Here is a 26160-nt window from a genome sequence, read left to right as displayed (position 1 = left end):
GGGAGGGAAGCAGGGGTTTGTGTAGTGTAATGAAGCTGGGGGAGGGGGGACATCAGGGTTTAGTGAAGTGTAGTGTAGTGTAGTGTAGTGTAACTTAGAGACATCTTGGGTGTCTAAAGGACACTCCTGGATCATGGATGCACCTAGATTAAGTTTTTTTTTCCCTGGTTAGTTGCCCTCTAAAACTAGGTGCGTCTTATAGTCTGGAGCATCTTATAGTCCGCAAAATACGGTATATTATCAGCACAGGGGTGTGAAGGCATTGATTTTACGTTCCCAGCCTACAGATCCATACTCAGGGCAAGATTTAATCTGTCAAAATGACAGATGAATGATTGTTCCAACTGACATTGTTTATCATTAAAAAAAAAAAAAGCAGAAAACGGCAGTTGCAGACGTCCGATGTACGATGATGTTCGTACATTTTGAAAGACCATCAAGACAGGTCAAACTGGATCAATTTGTTCAACGTCCCTGTGTGTACCGATCTTTCCATTAAAGTCTACGGAACTTCCCCCTTCATCCTCCCTTGTTTAATGGTCCTATCATTGGCAATCTGCTTGTTGCTGCTGTCCAGAACCCATTGGTAAAGATATTTTATGTACAGATCGTGGAAACTTTGTTCAGTTGCAGTTTCCAGTGATTCAGTCTACACATAGGTACTTAGTGTGGCGGACCAGACCCATCAGACAGTGGATTGCTTTACTAAGAGTCTTGTTAACTCCTCCCCAGCGAACCTCTTAAAAGGGGAGGTGTGGCGAATAAACGTTTATTCGTCCAAATAAAGTAGTTAAAGTTTTATAAAATTTTCCATGTTGCCACTATTAAAAAGTGACAACAGATAGGAAAAAGGCTTTGTTTAAAAAAGATCAGGGAAACCAGGGGTTAACACCGTTCCTTTCCCTGGTCAAATGTAGCAACATCATGCTAATTACCCATGGGCAAGTCAGATACCGTATATACTCGCATACAAGCCGAATTTTTGACCCCCAAAAAGGGGGTCAAAAGTTGGGGAGTCGGCTTGTATGCGAGTCTTCCCTGGTGGTCCGTGGTCCGCGGCCCCCGCTCCCCGCTCCCCCCGCCGCCGTCGCCGCTGCTATTACTTGTTTCGCAGCGGCTTCCTCGTCCCCGGCGGCGCTTCCTCTTCCCCGCTCTCATGCCTCTATGAAGAGATCACAGCAGCGCGCCCGACACTGCTGCTCTGATGATGCAGGGGGCAGGAAAGAGCGGTTTCCATGGTAACGGCGATACAGATCGCCGCTACAGGGAGCCGCGCTCTTTCCTGCCCCCTGCATCATCAGAGCAGCAGCGCCAGGCGCGCTGCTGTGATCTCTTCATAGAGGCATGAGAGCGGGGAAGAGGAAGCGCCGCCCGGGGACGAGGAAGCCGCTGCAGGTAATAGCAGCGGGGGGAGCAGGGCACTATACCGGCCACTACCTACCTACACTGGGTACTATACTAGCTATACTGGGGCACTACCTACCTATACTGGGTACTATACTAGCTAAACTGGGCACTATACTAGCTATACTGGGGCACTATACTAGGTATACTGGGGCACTACCTACCTATACTGGGTACTATACTTGCTAAACTGGGCACTATACTAGCTAACCTGGGCACTTTACTAGCTGTACTGGGGCACTATACTAGCTATACTGGGGCACTACCTACCTATACTGGGGCACTACCTACCTATACTGAGCACTATACTAGCTATACTGGGAACTATACTAGCTAAACTGGGCACTTTACTAGCTAAACTGGGCACTATACTAGCTATACTGGGGCACTATACTAGCTATACTGGGGCACTATACTGGCTATACTGGGGCACTATACTAGCTATACTGGGGCACTATACTAGCTATACTGGGGCACTCTACTAGCTATACTGGGGCACTCTACTAGCTATACTGCGCACTATACTAGCTATACTGGGCACTATACTAGCTATACTGGGGCACTACCTACCTAAACTGGGCACTATACTGGCTAAACTGGGCACTATACTAGCTAAACTGGGCACTATACTAGCTATACTGGGGCACTACCTACCTATACTGGGCACTATACTGGCTAAACTGGGCACTATACTAGCTAAACTGGGCACTATACTAGCTATACTGGGGCACTACCTACCCAAACTGGGCACTATACTAGCTATACTGGGACACACTGGGGGGATTATGCGGCCTGCACCATTCCAGCATTTCCTACCCCCGGCTTATATGGGGGTCAATCATTTTTCCCTGTTTTCTCATGGAAAAGTTGGGGGGTCGGCTTATATGCGGGTCGGCTTATATGCGAGTATATACGGTACTCCTGTAATCACTAGGTAGACCAAATGACTTCCTTTCCGAAAGCAATGATCTGGAGATATTGCTAGGATTGCTATGAGTGCCAAAAAGCTATTTGACCTTTCACTGGTCATGGTGCACAAATAATGGGATAGACCAAAGACCAGGAAGGCTCTATGGTATTCAGAACCTTCAGAACCTTGCCTCTACATAGATATGTATATCTAACAATACTAATATTTGTGTAGCACTTTTCTCCCTGGAGACCCAAAGCCCCTTTTACACTAGCAGGGTAAACCTGCTTTCCTTTACCCTATTTTGCCACAAGGGGCTGCAAAAGCAAAGAAAGTATATGGAGACTTTCACACTTATTGTGGTCCCTTGCGGTGCACCAGAAGTATCCGAGCGGATGTAAGGCCAACAGTGCATTACCGCAAGCACCGCAATTAACGCACAGTGCTTGCGGTAATAAAAGTCTATGGGCGACGCATATATTGTAAATGCAGCGTGCATGGATGAACCGATGGGAATCCCAGTAATGTAGCTCAGCAGGGAGTATGTCACTGAGGGGGGAGGGGGGGCAGTGGGGGGCAGTGCACTATGCATATGCATCTGTTGGCGCACTCTTCTGAAGTGTCATATGTTTGTCATTTTTTGTGTTGCAGCGGGGTGCAGCAAGAGCATCGCATCCCCACCGCAACACATAAAATATACTGGTATGTAAAACTGGGCTAAGGCTGTCCAGGGAAGGAGCCTCTGAATTAAATTTTCCCCTCAGATTCCCTTTAATGCTTAATTTCTCACCCCTTCATCAGTTTCGTTTAGTAATGCTGTGTGGCCATTTCATGGGTTCCATTCAAGCAAGTGAACCATCTCCCTGTGTCACGGTTTAACAGTGATTTCTTATGACATATTCAAGCTTGAAATGACTGGGCGATTTCTAACTCACCTGGTGTACTGACCGCATGGAGCAGCCTGAACAGTACCTTAGCACTACAGGCCCACATGGTCCTTGGGCGGAGGGGGTTCTCTGCAAGTGGGAGGTAAAAGTTCTGCTTACCCCTTGTAAAGCACTTTTCTCCATGTCAGTGTGCTCATCACCCCCTTTGCATCCAGGAGAGGTGGGGTTAACTAGCCCAAAACCTGTAGCAATGGCTCTCAGGTGACTTAAGATGGAATATGGAATCCCTCTTTAGTCAGGCCATTTCTTACATTTTTTAATGAAAAATGTTTTACAAAATAAATAAAAATTATTCACCTTGATTCAAAAAACAAACAAACAAAAAAATATGAGGGATACCACATCTAGCTGCATGCTTGTTTGCAATTCAGAAACTACTGAACACAGGATATACCTCCCAACTTTTTACAACCAAAAAAGGGACTTTTTCTAGTGCAAATATCATGAATACTTCCTTGCTAAAATTTGAGACTGTTTCCCTTTAAAGGGAAAAAAAAAGTTTTTTGTTGAAGCCTTGTAGTAAAACATGCCTTAGCATCACCTCGGGAAGGAAGCGTTTTCTGAGATCGCACGAGGTGACAGTCGGTGACACTTTGGTTTAATTATAGATAAACCTTCTTGGCTGAAGGCAAGTAGCATGTCATTCACTTAACTTAATGGAAGTGTTTGGGAATGCTGCCCCTTCACTGAAAATGTTCTTTTCCACTTTCTATATAAGACCTGACAGGAGCTAAGCTTACAAAACATTCCATTGCTGTGCAGTGTAACACCCTTCTAATGAAATAAATATATTCTTAAGGGAGCGTTCACACTTATCCTAGTGTTTTATGCATGCGATTTTCCACATGCACGAATCTGGGTTTGCAGTTTTGTGTATTTTTTAATGAACTTTTGGCACTTTTTTACATTTTTATATGTTTGTATGTAAAATTTTGCATAGCGATTTTTCTGTGAATCTCACCAAAGTTAATTTACATGAAAACCCATCTAATTAACTCCGGAATCTCATGTGCAAAATGCAAATTTTTTTTTAAATTGTTCATACTGACTTGGATTGAAACATGAATCTCACATGCAGTGTAAATTTAGACCACAGAAAACCGTGCACATACATTTGCATACAAGTGCAAGAAAGAATATTATACCATTAATATGTTTTACATGTGTGGCTATAGCATTTTGGAAATTCGTAAATTGCACGTGTGAACCATGCCTTTCGAAAAGTTTTCAGCCTTCCTCCTAGGCAATTAAACATAGTCCATAAATGCGTCCCAAACAGTCTTGTGTTATGTTTAGAAGCAGGGTCGCCTTCAGGGCCTCACAGGGGGGCTTCTGTCTGGGGCCCAAGTGAATCTGGGGCCCGGCGTACAGTGCCAAGCATGGTCGCCAGCTGCGCTCTGTGCCTTTCTGTGTCTGTCCTTCTGGCTGCCCATTAATGTGATGAGAGGTGTCGGGAGGCTCCTCCAGGAGTTACCTTAGTCAGTTAGCGATTAAAGTAAACCTGAGATGAATGGGAAAAAAGGATTTTTACTTACTTGGGGCTCGTTTCAGCTCCCTCAATATCCTTTCAGTCCAATCTGTTGGGCTCTTGTGAAGTTCAAACAATCCTATTGGGTGCCGCATTTCTCCTCCATCGTGTTCCTATAACTGGGAGTGGTCTGTGCAAGTTACAGTCTTAACGAACTGAGCATACGCAGAACACTCCCATATGCAGAAAAGCGGACACACGGACGTGTGTTCAGGACTGCAGAGATTGTTATTTGCCATGTGGGGTCAGAGGGGAGTGAGGGGGGCCCAGTAGGTTTGCCCAGTATGGAGCCCAAACATATTTGATGGCGGCCCAGTTTAGAAGCTTTGTGTATTCAGCAGTATCTTTTTTTTTTGATTGTTTGTTTGTTTTGTTACATATGGCTTTCTAAGTTGCAGCTATGGAAGTGGTGCTAAAGCCAACGTCAATCAAACTTCACACACACACAGTTTTTGTTGCTTGAAGCTGCTGTAAGCTTATTGGTTTTCTTATTGCAGCGGTTTAGATGGGATTCTTATTGCACTGTGTGAAATACATATTTTCTTTTATTTTAACTTGAAATTGTATTAATTTTTGCATTACACATTAATAAGCAGTATGCAAAACAGTGCTGGCCGTAAACAACAACGTTAAAGGGGCACTATGGCATAAAACTGTAAAATGTAAAATATGTGCAAACATAGACAAATAAGAAGTACGTTTTTTCCAAAGTAAAATGAGCCATAAATTAATTTTCTCCTATGTTGCTGTCACTTACAGTAGGTAATAGAAATCTGACATTACCGACAGGTTTCGGACTAGTCAATTTCTTCATAGGGGATTCTCAGGGATTTATTTGTTTTCAAAAGCACTTAGTGAATGGCAGTTGCTCTGTCCAACTGCCAAAATACTGTGTAGTGAGCAGGGAAGCTGGCCAGCATCATTGTTTAACCTATTTTGGTTCCTGGACGTAGAAACTACGTCCAGGAACCATGCGCGCTCCCGCGGCCGATCGCGCGCGTGCACGCGCGCTCCCGGGCCGCGGTTCGTTAGCCAGGCAATCAGTGAATCGGGCTATGGTGCCCGATCACTGATTCCTCTCCCCCACTGAAAAAGCGACAGCTTCTCTCGGAAGCTTCGCCTTTTCTGGCTGTTACCTCCCCCATGCGTCGCTCTAAGCGTGTGTTACGCTTAGAGTGACGTCATGTAAACAAACTCATGGCCGCCATCTTGTGGCCAAAAAGTAATACTACAACCAAAAGTAAAAAAAAAATTAAAATCAACACACATTTACATTTTAAACCAATTGTTTACATCCCACCCTCCCAAAACTACCCAAATAAAATGATTAATATAAAAAAAAAAACATTGCAATAAAAAAAAAAAAAACAACTTGTAAATATTTACCGAAGGGTCTAAACTTTTTAAATATCAATGTAAAGATGATATATTTCTATATCTTTTTTATTTTTAAACTTGTAAATAGTGATAGATGCAAAACAGAAAAAATGCACCTTTATTTCCAAATAAAATATTGTCGCCATACATTGTGATAGGGACATAATTTTAACGGTGTAATAACCGGGACATATGGGCAAATACAATACGTGACTTTTAATTATGGAGGCATGTATTATTTTAAAACTATAATGGCTGAAAACTGAGAAATAATGATTTTTTTCAGTTTTTTTCTTATTTTTCCTGTTAAAATGCATTTACAGTAAAGTGGCTCTTAGCAAAATGTACCCCCCAAAGAAAGCCTAATTGGTGGTGGAAAAAACAAGATATAGATCAGTTCATTGTGATAAGTAGTGATAAAGTTATAGGCTAATGAATGGGAGGTGAACATTTCTCAAGTGAAAACGACGGAACACGAATGGGTTAAACCCTTTTTAGGGAATATCTTTATAAAGAATAAACAATGATGCTGGCCAGCTTCCCTGCTCCCTACACAGTTTATGGCAGTTGGACAGAGCAACTGCCATTCACTAAGTGCTTTTGAAAATAAATAAATCCATGAGAATCCCTTATGAAGAGATGGACTTTTACTCTGGAGAAAACGTACTTCTTATTTGTATATGTTTGCACATATTTTAAATTTTAACATTTTTCGCCATAGTGCCCCTTTGAACAGCACATTTAGCAAACTCGATACAGAATAATTACTGGCGACTTTATCAGTAAGTTATACAAAGCATAAACCTTAGGTTGGAATGGGGCAACATATCAAACTCTTCCTATTCAACATATGCTGCGGAAGCTACGCCCTCAGCCAGGCCCAGATAGCACCCAACAAGGGTAGACCTGTAAGAGTAGTTCACTAAACAATGGGATTGCTGGTGATCCAAGAGGGCCAATTTTCCCATATCCGCAAATATTTGAAATACATATTTTTTGACGGGCACAGTTTTTATTTAATACATATTTAATAGAATATTATTTCAATTATGCATAAGAAATATTGAAATAAAAATGCCAATTGTTTCATTTTGTATATATTTTCTTATATACTTTGATTTGTTGTTTTTTTACATTTTGAATTAAAAAAATCTAAAAAGACTTATTGCACCAACATAGAGGTCCTATTCAACCCCTCAGAGACATCTGTGCAGCCATCATGCCCCTCAGATAACTAGTGCAGCCATAATTGCCCCATACAGCAATTACAATTTTCAAGGTTCCTATCTGACAAGGGAAACCATCATGTGCCCCTCTAACCATTACAGCCATTATGTCCACCCTCCATTATATGTCAATCATATACAGCCATCGTATCCCACAGATAATTAATGCAACCATAACAACCCCTGCATGATGGGTAGCCATCATCTCTCACCATATAACAAGTTCAAGTTCAGCCATCATTTCCCCCCATAACAACTTCAACCATCCCCCCCACACACACACACCTTACTACAGCTGCTGCCATCTTGTCCAAGTACAACCAGGATGTTGCCCTATATCAAGTGTTGTAATTTACTGTATGTCTCCCTTATAGCCAGCACTGCCATCATGGTCTCCAATAACTAGCGCTGCCACCGTGACCCAATTATAGCAAGCTCTGCTCTATTTTTCCCTTATTGCCATCAGATCCTACAATTATAAGTGATTACTGTCTTGCTCAGTAACAAGTTCTTCTATCATGCCCCTCAATGCCAATTGCTGCCTGCTTGTGTTCAAGTGATAGGTGCTGTCAACTTGTCTGTCAGTGACAAGTGCTGCCAGTTTTTCCCTCAGTGACAAGTGCTGAAAGTTTGTCCCCCAGTGACAAATGCTGCCAGTTTCTCCTCGAGTGACAAGTGCTGCCTTACAGTAAAGATTGCTGACAGCTTGTTCATCAGTGACAAGTGCTGCCAGTTTCCAACGTAAAAAGTTTTGCAATTTTGTCCCTTGGTGACAAGTGCTGCCAGCTTTGCCAAGGGGGACCAGTGCTGCTAGCTGGGGTGCCACGTTGTTTTGCTTTGACCAGCACTGCTGCTTTGTCCCCCAATGACAAACGCTGCTGCATTGTCCCCCAATGACAAAAGCCTTTGCCTTGCTGTCCCCTGATAAGTGCTGCTGTCTTTTGTCCCAGGAATAAGCGCTGCCATCCTGTCCCCAAAAAATGGGAAACTATTTTACAGGCGCTGCTTTCCCAACAGGTTGGCTGAGAAGTGCTAGGAATAATTACCTGTTTCCCCACCAGGTGCTTTACAGCTGTCTGACTGTCATGTCTTTCCTAATCCCAGCACATCATATGATTCGATCACATGATTAAGTCACATTATATACATCAGGAGAGCCGAACTGTGGTATGGCACCTGATAAGAGAACCCAGTGATCATGCCTAGTGCTTCCCTGACAGAAACAGTAAATTTGGGCGCATGAGGCAGGTGGACAAAAAGGACGCCGCCATTCACTCCCATAGTAAATATCATTTAATGGGCTCCCAAAAGGAAAAAAGGGCGCCGCAGAAAAATAACGTTTTACAAGCGGCGCCCGGAGACTTTTAATGTTTTATAACTGCTTCTCATGATTACACATTTAATGATTTTTAATTTTTAAACATTATTTTTAAACGAAAAACAGTACAATATTTTTTTAAAACATTATTTTTAAACAAAAAACAGCACAATATTTTTTTAAAACTTTATTAATGCTTATCACAGGGGGGTCTTAGGTTTAGGCACCACCAGGGGGGTCTTAGGTTTAGGCACCACCAGGGGGTCTTAGGTTTAGGCACCACCAGGGGGTCTTAGGTTTAGGCACCACCAGGGTGGTCTTAGGGTTAGGCACCACCAGGGGGGTCTTAGGTTTAGGCATCACCAGGGGAGTCTTAGGTTTAGGCACCACCAATGGGGTCTTAGGTTTAGGCACCACCAGGGGGGTCTTAGGTTTAGGCACCACCAGGGGGGTCTAGGGGTTAGGGGTAGGTACAGGGAGGGTTCTGTGTGAGAGTAGGGTTAGGTATAGTTTTAGTAAAATTCTTATTAATCTTTTATAAAACGTTATTATACATTTCACTTTTTAAACAGGGAAGATAAACGTTTTTACAATTGCCGATTTCATACACATTTAATGATTTATAACCTTATAAAACATTATTTTTAAACGAAATATAGCTCACATTTTGTTTTAACGTTATTCATGCTTATCGTTTAAAACCCTTTTTTCCCGACGCCCTTTTTTAACGTACGCTGCCCTGACCACCTCTTTTACACAGGGGAGCAGCCAGAAGGTTAGCTGTTTACTGAAGTACAAACATAGCCCTGGACAGAAATACCCCCAAAAGCAAAGCAGCCCACAGGCTGTAGTCAAAGGCCCACAGTTCTGTAGCGCATAGTAAAAAAAACGACATAACATCTGCCTTTTAAAAACTGACATTTCTTTCACATTTCTAATGCAAATTAATTTAGCTTTCATGCTTTCTGTCCATCTACATGGGGCAGCCATATCTGTTAATCTTGTAATATGTAGAAGCTGTGATATAGTATTTGACAAGGCGGCTTATTTTTCTTTGCAATATCTGGAAACTCCCCTGGGCTGTTCTTAGCATAGAATGAATCAGATTCAGTAGGATAATGATTTACATTGGTCAACCTAATTGATTGATTAATCAACTCTGAGGTATAATCAATAGTTTCTGAATCTGATTAGCCCTGTTCAAAGCCCTGGTTCTACCCAAGTGAATTCTACTTCCTGTGGAGCAAGACCATCACCTACGGTCAAAGTTTTGGCTCATCCCAAGTGACACTGAATGCACACTTATGATAAATCAGGCTCTTGCTAGCTGTAACAAATCATAGTAAATACAAAAGATAGTAAAAAATAAATAAATAACTTGCTTCCTCCTCTTATCTTTCTTGGCATACCAAATAACATATCCTGCTGACCTTTACTGTCCTCTGGTGCCTAGATACATGAGGCAACCTAGCAGGAGCATTGCGAGTGTCTTACAGCATCAGAAGATAGGAGAAGTTTTATCAAAACCAATGCATCAAAAATTAGGGCAAAGCTGGAGCAGAACCCCAGGTAAAGGATTTTGATTGGTCACTTTGGGCATTCTATCCACTGCTGCACCCGTTCTGCTCCAATAAGTGAAATTGAACATGGCACTTCTTTGTGCTGTGCAATAGCTGGAAACTGCTGGGCTGAACTGAATCTTTGCAGCGGACTCATCACATTTGGAAGGTTAATGATTGATAGCTGTCGTCTTGATTAATAGCGATCAAGTACTCGGGCTTCACCTTTCTAAATCCGATTAGCCTTATGCAAAATTCTATTCAGCCTAAAAGAAATCTGCATCCAGTAGAGCAAAAAACTTGCTTCGAAATAATTATTGATGCCTATTTATAGAGCTTCCTGTATGTACTATATTTCTTAGGGACACGAGGCAATAAAAGTACATATATGAAGCAGAGCCTGCATAGGTTATCAAAAGTATGGCTGCGCATGTGTATATACTGTATGTTTCCTGCACCTAAAAACCTTTTTAAAGGGGAAGATGGCAACCTGTATGCTGCTCTTCTATCCCTATTATCAGTTGTGTAATAAAGACAGCATAACTTTCTCTGTAGGGCTTATGTTTAAAAAAAAAATCCCTGCAAATAGCATTTTTTTTCTGTCACCTAACAGCTGATTTCCTGTCAGAAAGCAACTGCTGCCAGCCCGGTGTTCCCCTACATTACAGTGCCCTCCAGAGGAAGGAGACTGAACTGCATAGTCTAAAAAGCCAAATACATCTGCTAGTACTACTTAGTGCTCTGGCTTGCAATAAAATATTTAGCTACACCCAAATTCACACACTTTACTTCTAAATGTAATTTGGCTTGCAAACAGACAGCTCACAAAAATGTAAGAGTGTGTGAGCAGAAATCATTAGTTGCTCCCAATGGCATGTATGAGGAGGGCAGAAGATGACAGTCAGATCAGACCATGTGGCACAATCGAACACCACATTGGCAGCAGCTGCTTTCTGATGGGAGGTGGATGAAAATGCTACTTGCAGGCATTTTTTGTTGTTGTAAAAATAGGTTTTTATTAAAGTTTTCAACATAAAGAGAAAACAGTTCTAAAGGAATTGAACGGAGGGTGAAAGGACAAATTATACATCATAACTCATAGTTAGCTGAGGAAGTGCATACTGCATGATCACTGGTCTCTCCCGTGTTCAGTTTCACAGATCAACAGCAATATGTAAACATAGAGAGTTGCAGAGTATAGACCAGGCATGGGAAAACTTGGCCCTCCAGCTGTTAAGAAACTACAAGTCCCACAATGCATTGCAGGAGTCTGACAGCCACAGTCATGACTCATAAAGGCAAATGAATTGTGGGACTTGTAGTTACGCAACAGCTGGAGGGCCGAGTTTGCCCATGCCTGGTATAGACTCTATTGATAGTCTGATGAGAGTTCTTCTGTTCCTTTGACTATTGGAGTTTGTTCAGCTACTTGACATTGTCATATCTCGATGGATGGAAGGCAATTTTTTTTAACAGATGTCCTGTGGAGAAATGTATGCTGTCCTTATTGCACAACTGATAATAGGGGCATACATCAGAATCAGGTTTTTTTCGACAAGTACAACGAGTTGTACCCGGAATTGATTTTGGCACAAAAACAGGGTCGGTGATGGTACAGTAGCAGAAAGGTGCATTTAACATACAGTGGATACAGTAAGAACATATATTGTGTACAAATACATACAGTAGGTACAGTGCATGTACATAGAATAAAAGGCATAGATGGTAAGAGTAAGATACTAGAAGGACCCAGGAGAAGGACTGGGGGGTAATCTGCTGCCGTCCATGGCACTCAAAACGCTTCTGCAGCGATATTTTGAATCAGATGCCCCGCAGTCTATCCTGGGGAAGAGAGATAGGGGAGAGGAAAATGAAAGATAGAGAAGGTGAAGAGCAGTGAAAGTGAGTCCCCTATAACTATAAAGGTAGCCCCAGCGATAAATATAATAGCAGTACAATCCATAGCAATAAATTGTGGGTAGTCCATAGCAATGACGGTAGGTGGCCCATGGCAATGAACATGGCAGGCAGCTTTAGATGTAGCAGTCCATAGCAGAGATGTTAGGCAGTCTATAAAAATAATTATGAGCAGACGATGCCCTTATGTTCTGGCAGAGAGAGAGGGTGCATCAGTAGCAGCACTTACAGTTTTGGTAACCACCGGTCAGTGGAACAGTGGAGCAGGATTAATGGTGGCTTTGCCTGGCCTGTGGTGCAGCAGTCTGGGTGATCCAAGTGCATTGGAGGTGTAACTGCAGCAGGAGCCTAGACTGCATGCCAGTGAGTGCAGCTATCAGCTGGCATAAGATGGGAGTGCCGAAAAGGCCTCCGAGGATCTTTCCCACGTGTCAGTCCGGGGTCTCCGAGGACCCGTCCCACGTGGCTGTCAGGAGAGCATCGGCGGAGCATCGGTCTTGCGGGTCCCTCCATGTGGGTGGCCGTGCTACCCGTCGCATAGCTGATCCCACAGAGCGCTCTGCAGGAGGAGGATGCATTTGAGGTAGTGGCAGCAGGCAGCGGTGGTCTGGCTGGGGGGGGAGCATTACTGACCTTCCTGGCCACAGATTCGTCAGGATGCTCCACGTGGCGACGGCACCTCAGACCTCACTGGCAGTGGTCAGACCCTCGGGTGCCTTGCTGGTGGCATCTGGTCTCCCTTGGCAGCGGCAGTGCAGCGTCCTCATGATGGGAATAACGTGGACGCTGAGGTCGGGCTGCCGCTCTTCATGTCTCCAGTGTAGCGGCGGTGAACTGGCCGCGTGCAGCCCATGGACTGCAAGAGGAAGGCGCTGGGCGGATTGAGACCTGCACAGCGGCCTCGGATCGGGCAGATTGCGGTGCTGCACATCTGTGGATGCGATCCAGGGGAACCAAGGGGGAAAGTAGTGAGTGGAAATGAGGTTTTTAAGAGAAAGGCCGGAGCTCTGTTTGGCCGTGGCTACCCATCCGGCGCCATCTTGTATTATTTGAATTATTATACATGAAATAAAGGCACCTGCATAAAAGGGGGCAGGGGGTTGCTGCTAGAAGAATATGGCTACCATTAGCGAAATTCTACTGCTGGATTCCATAGCAAAATATTGATAACGTTTACTTATATTTTACTATAGCTAAAGCTAACCCTACTCTCACCCAGAGCCCTCCCCTGGTCATGCTTAACCAGGCGGCACCATTTTTTCCATGAGGGCTCCTGCATCCTTTTTACCTGATTCAATAATAGTGATATTAGAACAGCACAATTTTTGCCTTAACCCTTTAACCACTTTCAGACCAGCACGGTTGAAATCTATGTCCTGCTTGTGGCTGCACGGCTCTGACAGGACATACATTTCAAATATCGTTTCTGCACAGTCTTGCCTATCGTGTTGCTCTCCCATCTCCACAACTCTCTCGCACTGCCGTCCATAAGACAGCAGAGCTGTGTGAGCAGGTCAGGAACCGATTCAATTAACTCCTGACCCTGTCATCACTGTAAGCCAATCCCATTGGCTTACATTGATGGACAGCTTCAGGAGCCAATGAAAGCGGCTCCTGACCTGCTCACACAGTTCTACCATCTTTGGGACGGCAGAGAAAGGGACCTGCGGCAATGGGAGAGCAGCGTGACCGCCGGGTCTGTGCGGCGATTCATCGCTGAGCGTCATTTTGTGGTACCAGCAGTACTGCTGGTAAAGAAGTAGTTAAATCTACTAACATAATTTTGATAATATACCAGATGTTTTGCTCTGCTCTATTATTTTTCACTGCAGTGCCTGAATAATTAAGTCCAATATTAAATGTCAATAGCACATTTATGATTCTGTGTAGAAAGCCCCTGCTCACAGTTATCTTTATTTGTCTCTCTGCCACTGAACTCAATTTACATTCAGTACGAAACCTGCAGAAACCACACAAAAATATGAATGATTATAGTAAACACTACAGTGTAATAATAACACAAAATGAAAGTGCAAGAAAATGAGCATTATATGGGTGTTCTACCTGCAGAATGATAATATACACTATACAAGTTTACAGTTATCCAGTTAAACCAGCCTGGCTGTGTGGAATCACAGTATCTGAGATGTCATTTCTGCCGACAAGCCAGCATCACAACCTGCAAAACACAGCTTCCGTCACTTGAAAAGTTGGAGCACAGAAGATATTACCTCACGTCTCACCTCACATTCTGTACATCAGCCGAGCCAGAACCTGAAAAGTGACACCCCTTCACCCCTTACCAGCAGATGAGGAGAGCACGCAGGCTGGGATTTATTTATGGTGAGGGTCATATCTGCCTTTTAGTGCAGATCAGCCATACCATAAATGCAAAGTGATGTGCATACAGTGTATGATGCAACCAGCCTGACAGCTCAACTGCTGCAGGTGTTTTTCATTGTAGCAGTAGGTGAATGTTACACAAGGTCTCTGTGTCATACAGGGTCAACCGCTCTTCCTTCATTAACCTGCCCGCTGTAGAAACCACCTGCAGCTAGGAAATCAAACTTACCCAGTCACACTATTGACAGTACGTCTACCCAAAGCAGCTGCCTTGGAATATCAAAGATTTTCACACTAGTGATGTAGCGAACATCAAATTTACTGCAAATGTTCATGAACTGGCCGTTCGCGGTGAGCTCCATAGAGTTAATAACTTAGTACAGGTAGTCCCTGGTTAACAAACAAGATAGGGACTGTAGGTTCTTAACCTGAATCTGTTCTTAAGTCGGAACACTGTGCCATCTCTGTCCACTGTCCCCCTCTGTGTCACCTCTGCCCTCTGTACCTGCTTATACAAGTTTAACCACTTAAGCTCTCAGTCGTTTTCACTTTATGCATCCGAGCAATGTTCACCTCCCATTTATTCGCCTATAACTTTTTCACTACTTATCACAATGAACTGATCTATATCTTGTTTTTTCCGCCACCAGTTAGGCTTTCTTTGGGGGGTACATTTTGCAAAGAGCTACCTTACTGTAAATGCATTTTGACAGTAAGAATAAGAAAAAAATGAAAACAATTCATTATTTCTCAGTTTTCGGCCATTATAGTTTTAAAATAATACATGCCTCCATAATTAAAACCCATGTATTGTAATTGCCCATTTGTCACGGTTATTTCACCGTTTAAATTATGTCCCTATCACAATGTATGGCCACAATATTTTATTTGGAAATAAAAGAGCATTTTTCCTGTTTTGCATCCATCACTATTTACAAGCTTATAAAAAATATATATATAGAAATATTTCATCTTTACATAGATATTTAAATAGTTTAAACCCTTAGGTAAATATTTGTGTTGTTTTTTTTTTTTAATTGTAATGTTTTTGTTTTTTTTTTATTAAACATTTTATGTGGGTATTTTTGGGAGGGGGGGAAGTAAATAGTGTTTTATTTAGGGAAAAGTGTATGTAATGTAATTTTTTTTTACTTTTAGATGTAGTTTGTTTACATGACGTCACTCTAAGCGTACAATGTACGCTTAGAGGGACATAGTCTCAGAAAAAGCGTAGCTTCCCGAGAGAAGCTGTCGCTTTTTCAACGGGGGAGAGGAATCAGTGATCGGGCACCATAGCCCGATACATTGATTCCTGGGCTACTGAATCCGTGGCCGGGAGTGCGCGCGATCGGCAGCGGGAGCGCGCCTGTCCTCCTTGACGTTTTTATACGTCAAGGAGGACAAAGTGGTTAAAAGCCATTTTTTCTTTGATTTTTTTTTAAATCAATTTTCTCAAAAACTACAGGTCCAATTTGAAATTTACTTGTTCCCATGGAAACACAGAATCCATGCCGTTCGTATCGGCGAGTCGTACCTGTATAGCTAGAGCTGCATCGTGGAGTGGTGGCGGGTATGCGGCAGAGATCTTCAATCAAGTTCATTAGAGGATCTTGGCGTGGGATCATTTCCGAGAATATTGGCATAGTTACATTTTATAAGTATTTATGGTTAATTAAGAGTATTAAAGGACTTTTTTCATTGTTGTGGTTTTATTTCATTTAACCGTTTGTGGAAATGGGTAATTGGTAATATGTACCCCTATACTTATTTCTCCTGGGGAGGGGGCTAATATCTGTAAGTACCCTTCTTAACCTCCCTGGCGTTCTATTAAGATCGCCAGGGCGGCTGCGGGAGGGGTTTTTTTAAATTAAAAAAAAACTGTTTCATGCAGCCAACTGAAAGTTGGCTGCATGAAAACCCACTAGAGGGCGCTCCGGAAGGGTCATTGTGATCGCCTCCGGCGACCAGAATAAACAAGGAAGGCCGCAATGAGCAGCCTTCCTTGTTTTGCTTACATCGTCGCCATAGCGACGAGCGGAGTGACGTCATGGACGTCAGCCGCCTCCGATCCAGCCCTTAGCGCTGGCCGGAACTTTTGTTCCGGCTGCGCAGGGCTCGGGTGGCTGGGGTTGACCCTCTTTCGCCGCAGCTCGCGGCGGATCGCCGCAGAGCGGCGGCGATCAGGCAGCACACGCGGCTGGCAAAGTGCCAGCTGCGTGTGCTGCTTTTTATTTTACAAAAATCGGCCCAGCAGGGCCTGAGCGGCGACCTCCGGCGGTGATGGACGTATATATTCGTCCATACCGCTAAGGAGGTTAAAGGGTAATCCCAGATGCCATCATGAACCCCTTCCTAGGGCGTCATCGGCCCCCACCTCCTCCTGGGGCACCGGAGGTGGGGAAGAACCTCTTGTACATGGATTAGACAAGGGCTCTGAGGGAGAGGAGGAAGCTTGACCACCCCTCTCCCCCTGAGCCCCCCATACCATGGACCAGGTAGGCTGGTATAGCTCAGGGTGCAAAGCCCCACACGGCTGGGGCTCAGCATTCTGGCTATCCTAGCCTGTGTGGGGGACAAGAGGTTATATATAAAAATACATTTATATACATGTTAATACATTATCTGTCTGGGAGAGCGGTTCCAGCTTGCCATTATGCAGCAGTGTCCGCGCTGCACTGAGAGCTGCCTCCCTGAATGCCTACAGGGTACAGGGAGAGTGCGGGGACCTTTCTCTAGTATCGGCACCAGAGGAATAGCAGCTAGGTGGTGTGAGTTTTCACAGGGATATGGCAGTTGGGGGACAAGTTAAAATAAAGGCTATACCATCTGTTATTTACAACACCTGACCAAGCTACACCTATAAAGGCATTACAGTTACAGAAGTCCGTCAGCGCAAGTGTGGACACTGACCATACTAGAAATTAAAATAAATGACACATGGAATCTTCTGTATGCTTGGTGTAACTACTATGGGGGTGTTGAAAAATAAATGTTTTGCGATAGTGGTACTAACACTCTGCAAATTTGGTGCTTCTAGCACGTACAGGGGCTTTGCTATTCACTGCTAAAGTCGGCAGCCACTGACTTTAACCTCCCTGGCTGTAATCCTGAGTGTAGCTTGGGCTAGCTGCTGGGAGCTCAAAGAGTAAAGTGCGCAGTGGGTGCTTTTACTCACCTCCTGGGGGATCCAGACGTTGGTAGCCGTTCTCCTTCCTGTCCTCTGAGGCTCTGAGCCACTCTGGTGAGATCGCCGTCATCGATCTCACTACAGAGTAGAGATGTGGCGAACTGTTCGCCCGGCGAATATCTCTGGGGCTTTTACTACTCTCTGACCCGGAATAGTACGCCTGCGCTGCCCGGCGGAGCGCGTCCTAGATCGCACTACTGTTGCCGGGCACTCTCTGTGCATAAGCGTGATGTCGTTCATGACGCCACGCCCATGCGCAGAAAGTGCCCGGCAACAGGAGCGCGATATAGGACGCACTCCGCCGGGCAGCGCAGACGTACTACTCCGGGTCAGAGCGACCCGGAAGTAGTAAAAGCCCCAGGGATTTAGAGATGTTCGCCACATCTCTACTACAGAGTTACAGCGCCACCCGGAGGACGGAGGTAAAATTGCAGCACTGGAGCACAGGGAGGTGAGTGCTGGGGCTGCTGCAGAGACTCTGGCGGCATGACTTTTTTCCTGATTTTAGGGTCTGAAACGTTTTAAAAGACCCTAAAATCCAGAAATAATCATACTACCAGGGAGGTTAATGTAAAAATGCGGAAGCAAATTTGAGTTAAATGCGAACGACGAACAGCCCAAGTTCGCCAGGAACTGTCCGCTGGCAAACTGTTTGGGCCATCTCTATTTCACACTCAGAAAATGTATTCAAATATTAATGGGGGGTGATCTCTTATAGAGTGACAGCGTCTTTGAGGTGATGCTCCAATGTAGGGCCTACCACTTCCTGTCTGGATATGTTACGCCTTCTGTGTTGCTGGAATTCTTGCTGCAGCTGACTTGAAGAATCTCTTGTCAGCTAACTTGCGGAATCGCTGAAGTTGAAAATGGGAGAAATGCGATTGAATCGCATTGTGATCGTGTTTCTCAGTGGAAAACTGCCCTTGTAGGAGTAATGCACACAACGTTACTGGCATAAATACCACTAAAAGTACTGTGTGCTATCTGCGTGTGGTAATTTTAAGATTGTTTCATGAATCAACCCCTACGTGACATTCATCATACTGGAATGTATGGTCACTCCATTATAAGCAGGTACAATACGGTGGCAGAATGGTGGCGTAGTGGTTAGCTCTCTCGTCTTGCAGCGCTGGGTCCCTGGTTCGAATCCCAGCTAGGGCACTATCTGCAAAGAGTTTGTATGTTCTCTCCGTATCTGCGGGGGTTTCCTCCGGGCACTCCGGTTTCCTCCCACACTCCAAAACCATACCGATAAGTTAATTTGCTCCCTCTAAAAATTGGCCCTAGACTACAGTACTTACATTACATAATATAGACATATGGCAATGGTAGGGATTAGATTGTGAGCTCCTTTGAGGGACAGTTAGTGACAAGATGATATATATACACTGTACAGCGCTGCGTAATATGTCGGCACTATATAAATACTAAATAATAATAATAATATTGACTCCATGTAAGTACACACGGATTCGGGCAGCTGTCCATCCAGATTGTACACTGTAGTATAGTGTACCATAGTTGGAAAAACACTTTAATTCTTCTCTTAGTACACACAAAACTCTAGCGATATTTAAAAAAGCATGCTTAAACAAAGTAAACTTCTTGAAGCTGGGATTAATGCTGCTTTAGGAACACAAGCCAACACTTTCTGGTTTATTGACAAGCTATTATTATTTAAGATGTAAAAAGATTAAAAGCACTGTAACTACTTGCAACACATATTTAAGCTAATGCAGCCATTAAACAGCAGATTCTTGAAAGGACAAGAAATCTTTTTGACAAAACACCTAATAAATATATATAAAGCCATCTATATTCCATGCTGCACTTTCTAAATTTCAACTACATTAATATGCAGCAAATGTTAATGCATCGGTGTTGCTAGCAGGCTGTATTTTATGCCTGTGTATTGGTAAGTAATTTGCTCATTTCAGAGATCGCCGTTTGTGCATACTTTTAATTAGCTGTGGTATACCCTTAAAACAATATGGCGGATTTCTGAGGAACTGCTTCACAGAAAACTGGAGCAAATGTGCCCAAAGCAACCAATCAGTTTCAGCTGTGCCAAAGCTGTAAAATGAAACAAAGATTCTGATTGGTTGCACTGGGTAACTGCTCTATTTTGTTTGCAGCTTTATTTCCACCTGTCTAGAAAAGGCCTCTATTACATAGGAGACTGAAGGCAGGGAATTCACAACCTGTCAGCTGCTCCCGCATGCCAGCCGGGTGCTTTCTGGTACTTAGCTATGGCAGTAGAGAGGTGTCCATAACATTGTGCCACATCTGCGTGTGGTGACACTCGGATTTATCAATTTATTTATTACTAGCTGATGGCCCAGCGTTGCCCGGGTATGTATTTGGATGGTGTTGGCTCACTTTTTCTAACCTTAAAACACAATTACTCAATGACCTAGTTTGTGAACTTTGCGGTCTTTGGCATCAATAATTTGCATTGAAATGAAACAAATCTGATTGGCTTTTTGTGGTTCCATCCCCTTTTCTGAATTTGAACCCCAGTTACCCAATGACCAACTGTACCAGGTTTGAGACTTGTGCCATTAACAGTGCAAGAATGGCAGCAATAAAATATTCCCCTTCAAAATCAATAGGTGAATTTTGATTGGCTTTAGTAGGCTCCACCCACTTTTCTGAATATTAATCCCAGTCACCCAGTGACCAACTTTGCAAAGTTTGAGAACCCTACCATTAACAATGTAAGAATGGCTGCAGTTTACATTTTCCCAGAGAAATTTGTATTTGTCCCCGTCCACTTTTTGGTTATGGGGATAAAAAGTCTCCTATATGTTATTCCATGCCACACATAATACATTTTCTCTTTAGGAATCTGCTAAGTTGTAATATCCTTCGCCAAATATTGTTGTAGTTACCATTGCAACTCACAGCAAAAGTCATCCCGGTGGTCTCCTATGGGGGCGGGGGTTTCCACTTACAGTGCTGCTATCACAAAGCACAGCATGTAGCATTTTGGAAGCAATCGCATTTTTGGCTGCAGAACCAAATTACCATCGCTCAGGGAATTGCGTTTAAAAACACAGGACTTTCACAATTTGGAGATTGCCAGCTTTTTGCGATCTCCGGAAGAACAGCAACAGTGTGCTCAAGGCCTTAGAGTGTTATTAAATACCTTATCCACTGTGAGCAGAAGGATGTTGCAAACCAGGAAGCATCAAAACCCCTCCCACAGAGCCTGCTGCTTTTTTATTTGAACACAAAACCAAGTTTTTAAAGGCAGACTGTTGACTGCAGAAGGTAGCATTTTGGGCACTCTACTTGCTTAGCTCTTGAATGGCTTATTTAGACCTGTGCTTGGTGTTGTGCTTGAAGTGCAGGGATCTGTATGGTGAAAAGTTCCTTTTCTGTAAGAAGTCCTTGCTAGCCATGTCCGTAATTCTAGGGGAATTGGGAGAAGAGTTCTCTGCCAAGTTGAGCTAAATGTCCCTGACACTATTATTTGTATTCATTTTGGAGGAGATTATAGAGCACAAATAAAAACAGATTAGCCTCCCATAATTGTATGTGGTTAGCATCCCATGACGTGCCTATAATGGTGCAACATTTAGCTGGTTTAATTAGTTAGGTAATTCTAATAAGATGGCTCCCTAGAAAGCAATTAGCTATTTAAAACAAACTAATTTTTAATGCCATGTGCTTTCGAAGATTGGTTTGCCCACATGAATAATTGACTGAAACATGTTTTCACATGGAAAAGGGGACGTCTAGTTTGCTGTCTGACATTTCCTGTAAATAAAGTGCGTTAATCAAAAGGACTCTGCCAAACGCCTTATGCTATGCCACTATTAAACCTCATCTGTTTGCCTTCATACAAACCTGTTAACCTTGTATTTGTTATTTCATGTGCAGCGTCTGATCTGTGGTTGGTTAAACTTTAAGTGCAGTGATAAAGTATGTTTTCTTATGTGTTCAAAATCCACTTTTCATCAATAATGTCATTACATTACTGATTTTGCTTATGAAACTGGATATAACACTGCAACTTTTTCCTTTGGTTACATGCAGCAGGCTGCACAGAAATCCCATGTCTATGTATCATCCACTCTTCTGCTCTGCTTCTGCTGCTCTTCTCCACACGCCTCTGCTCTTGCTTACATATAGCATACAGATCTTTGCTCACATGAAAGCAAGCTGGGATGGACAAATGAATTGCCCTGGTTACCAAGCTTACTGCCAATCAAATGATTTAACAAATTATTAATCAAACCCAGCTGTCCGGATAATTGATTGGCTGCTAGGAACTTTGATTTACCCGCTGTGCTTCCATTTCCTTGTAAGCAGAGATTTGCATGCTCTGGGTATTCTCCACTGAACGCTGCTTGTGAGGTCTGGTGGGATCTGTTTTGGCGGACCCACACTTTACCCAAACCTATGGTACATGTCCAGTTTTTAGCCCAGGTGCACCTTTAGGAGGTTATAAATACTACTATACAGAATTTTACAGAGCTAGGCCTATCCAACTTGCAGACAGCTGATTCAGGTGTAAATTGGCCTTCATCAGTGCAAGACCTGGATTAATGTGGCTCTGTGTGTGGGACTTTGGAGGTAGGGATTTCCCTGGGAGTACCCAGGCAAGCCATGGCAAACCAGAACCACTAGGATTTTGCAAGGAACTGAAAACAACCCAGAAACCTAAAACATGAAGACCACATTGTACTAAGCGGAGGGATCACAGCTCCTCTTAGTGAAGCTGTGACAGACTAAGTGCCAGGCAACTGGCAGCATATAACCCAAAGTGCAAGCTAACCAGCTGCAGTGTTGTGTGCTGAGCTACATTGCATAACTATCCGTCCCAACTGCTCTTCACCACTAAACTGATCAGAAACTCTGTTGTTGGGCATTTCAATTTGCCGCCTGAGCCTCAAATGGTCCATAACCTGGTGGAAAATTCAATATGCTCAACAAAATAAAATACTCATAAACAGTTTAATATGTGATGACAAGACCATGTATGAATATGTTTGCGATTCACAAGTATTTCTCACCTTGTCTGATCAGCATTACTAGAAATGGGCATCAGCAACCATTTAAAAAAAAAAAAAAAACAGTGATACTTTTCAAGCTACACTGCTGATCTTTAAAATGGTTTACCTGGAACCTGCAGATCAGTGATGGACTTTCTGCTGGATTTCTTGTCCTGCACGTTTGTTCCAGGTAAGTCATTAAGAAAGACTTCACCTTAACCTCACTTCACATTCTGTCTTCTGTCACTTTCACATTCTGCCTTCTACTGTATCACCGCCCTCCACTCTGGTCTGTCACTGTCAATGCTGGGGGCAAACACCACTATACTAGTGTAAACCCCAGCACAGGCATAATCCACTGGGGGATTTAAACTGGCCAATGGGAATCCTCTCTCCCCAAGAAGGATTATCATTGATTCTCACCTACAACGCTCTTTATGTTTCAATAGTTTTTTATTAGGGTTTTTCTACAAAGCTCTTTACAACCTAGCTCCTTATTTAAATAACCTTATTTCCAGACACCATCCTACATGCAATATCCACTCTACTAACATTATTCCTCTGTCTTCCTCTCTGGTCACCTCTTCTCACTCCCACTTACTAGACTCTCCCTCAACACATCCATCAATCACCCACACTTACCTTTTTTGGCGCAACCTGAAAATTCACTTTTTTAGGCAGGCATTCTTTCCTACCAAGGACCATTCATCCTCTGACCACTGTTTTTACCATCTCATACACAGCTTCCCCTCACCTACTGTCCTATTCCTAAAACCTTTAGACTGTAAGGCCTTTTGGTCAGGGCCCTCTTTCTTCTTCTGTATCTCAATGCTGTGTATTATGCACACATATCTTCAACCCCTGTGTAAAAATCTGTAGTTGATTCATTTATTGCATCAGCTGTAACCCACCATAGTCTTGTTAACTGTATATTATTGTTATTTTTTGTTACAACCTGTGTTGTACAGCGCCATGGAAGATGCTGGCACTTTACAAATCAATAATGATAGTAATAGTAATTGTCTAATGAAAATCCACCCTAGGGATGAAGGACTCCTATTTGTCTGTATCAGTGCAATGGGCAGCCCCAACAGTATGCTTTTGCCAGTCCTCCCATCATTGTTGCAGCTCTTGTCCCCAATCGGTGGATCCAATCGGCAGCAGTAGAGCAGAGCAGGTGCATGATGCGCCTAGTGTTTATGAAGTGACATACATTTGATAGGCACAGCATATTTGCACAGGTGTAAATGCACCATTGTGCATTCGGCAAAGTGTGGACTGAGTCCTAGAGCCAAACAGTAAACATTTTTGGAAAGAGGTCAGGATGGTGGTATCCATGTTCCTTTCTTGACAGGTTTTACGTAAAGGTAAATTCAGATGGAATTCAATACTGCAGCTGCTTTGGAATCTCTAAGTAAGAGCAGGAGAAATCTATGGAGGCTTCACAGCTGATTGCTTTTCTGAGGAATGAAGATAGTGCTTATTTTCCAGCTGGTTTCAGGTGTCAAGTAGCATGTCATTGAGAGAGGGAAGGCTTACATGATGTGTCTAAATGCCGCAGGAGTCCCATGAAACAGATACGCAAATGACTCACAGCGAAACAGGCTTTCCTTTTGCAAAGTCTGGCAGTCTGCCTACCAAATCTGACATCAAGGGAAATATTCTGGTTTTAGGCAATATTATTCAACTTATTTTGTGAATGTTTACAAACTGATTTAGTTACATCTGTGGCGGTTCTTATTTATCCAGGTCATGGTGTGTCCAAAAACAAAATAAGGCAACTTCAACAGGACACCTTTTCATGATATAGAGGATGTATAGATGTGTAATCAGTTATAAAGCTTTTTTTTTCTAATTGAGGCAAGAATAATAAAAAACGGTGTATTTTGATAATAAATTAAGACAAATGGCCCGTCCCCTGTTTACGAATGGCTGACTCCTCTTACCCTTCTTGTGAACAAGATTTTGTCTCTGTCCTATATGTGTATCACTATCTGCAAAAGAGGGGCTTTTCTTCTTGAAATCTTTTTATACAGAGTACATTAACTGGAGCGCTGGAGAACCTAAGCGGGGTCCTTAGCATATTGCATGAACCTTATTTAACTAAAAGTAAAGGCAAATTACTTGCCATATACCGTATGTGTAAATTATTGGCACATATGACACATACTTCAGTGGCTGATTCAGTTGCGTAGTTAAAGGGAAACCGTGATCAAGGATTATACTTCATCCCAATCAGTAGCTGATGCTCCCTGAAGAAAGGAGAAAGCTTCTCTCCAGAAACGTGTTGCATAATAAACATTTTATTGTTTTTTCAACCAAACACGGACTTGGCCATGTATCCTTTCCACGCGCACTGCACCTTAAAGGAATCTACAGCCAACTTTCTATCCCCACACACACCGGAAGTTCAGAGTGCGGCTAACAAACTTGCACACACTGCCTCCAGGCACTACATTCAGCAATACCCAGAGAGCGACCATCTATGGAGATCAGCTAATGTGAGTGATCCTGTTTGAATGCACCACCCCTGCCTGCATCCCCGGCATAGAGAGGGACAATGCTAGACTGCTGACAGACCCAAATGGGCTAGTCAGTCAGTCCTAAAGGTGAGATCATTCCCTGGCAGGCTTGCCAAGGACAACTGCTACCTTTCTGAGTGCGCTCTCCTCTCTCCCCCCCCCCCCCCATACCCCTCACCCCTTGTCTATACAAATGCCAGGCAAATGGCAGCACATAACTTAAAGTGCAAGCTGACCGGCTGCAGTGCTGAGCTGCCATGCATCACTTTCCATCCCAACTGCACCTTGCCACTAAACTGATCAGAAACCCTGTTGTTGGGCATTTACTGGTAAATTTGCCAGCAAAGCTTACTATTGGTCCATAGCCTAATGGAAATAAAGCTCTTGACTTTGTGAGGTATTCTGCAAGTAAGGGTACAGAAATCTTCCATCCAACCTGCAAAGAATGCTTTTCCAGCCTCGAAGACAATGGGCTCATTTCCACTTCTGGTTCCCAGGAGAGGGTCAGAGTAAAAGTGAGGAAACCCTGGAATTGGATTTCTAGTGCCACAAGGTGAGCATAGTGGCAATTAAACCAAAGCTCCACTCACTAGTGATGAGCAAAAAAAATCCTAAATAGTGAATTAGCCTCAACCAGGAGGTGGAAGTTGGCTTAGGAAAGTAAATTGTTCTGGTGCCAGAAGTATTTAACCAGCAACTGTTTTGGTTAGTCAGTGATTTGCTAGCATCAACCTTCACCTTGTATTGAAGCAAAGCTAAGATGATCTATAGCTCATTACTAGACATCAAAAACAGCACCATGCAGGCAAATAGCTTTTTTGTAAGAATGCCTGGAGACGGAGGTTGTGGTCTAGATAGAGGTCTCATACACCTCTCTTTCCTCCCTATTGTTTGTTTTTTTTTTTTTACTCCATTTTTTATT

The 26160-nt window shown here is 43.3% G+C and overlaps 1 protein-coding gene across 3 annotated transcripts in view; it reads left to right on the top strand.

Annotated features, from left to right (window-relative positions):
* NPHP4 (nephrocystin 4) overlaps positions 1-26160 on the top strand; it is a 486557-nt gene that overhangs the window by 267026 nt on the left and 193371 nt on the right. The window lies entirely within an intron of this gene.

Source organism: Hyperolius riggenbachi, chromosome 6 (assembly GCF_040937935.1).
Source record: "Hyperolius riggenbachi isolate aHypRig1 chromosome 6, aHypRig1.pri, whole genome shotgun sequence".
In the NCBI taxonomy this organism is placed as follows: Eukaryota; Metazoa; Chordata; class Amphibia; order Anura; family Hyperoliidae; genus Hyperolius; species Hyperolius riggenbachi.
This window is presented reverse-complemented; position numbering and strand designations above follow the sequence as displayed.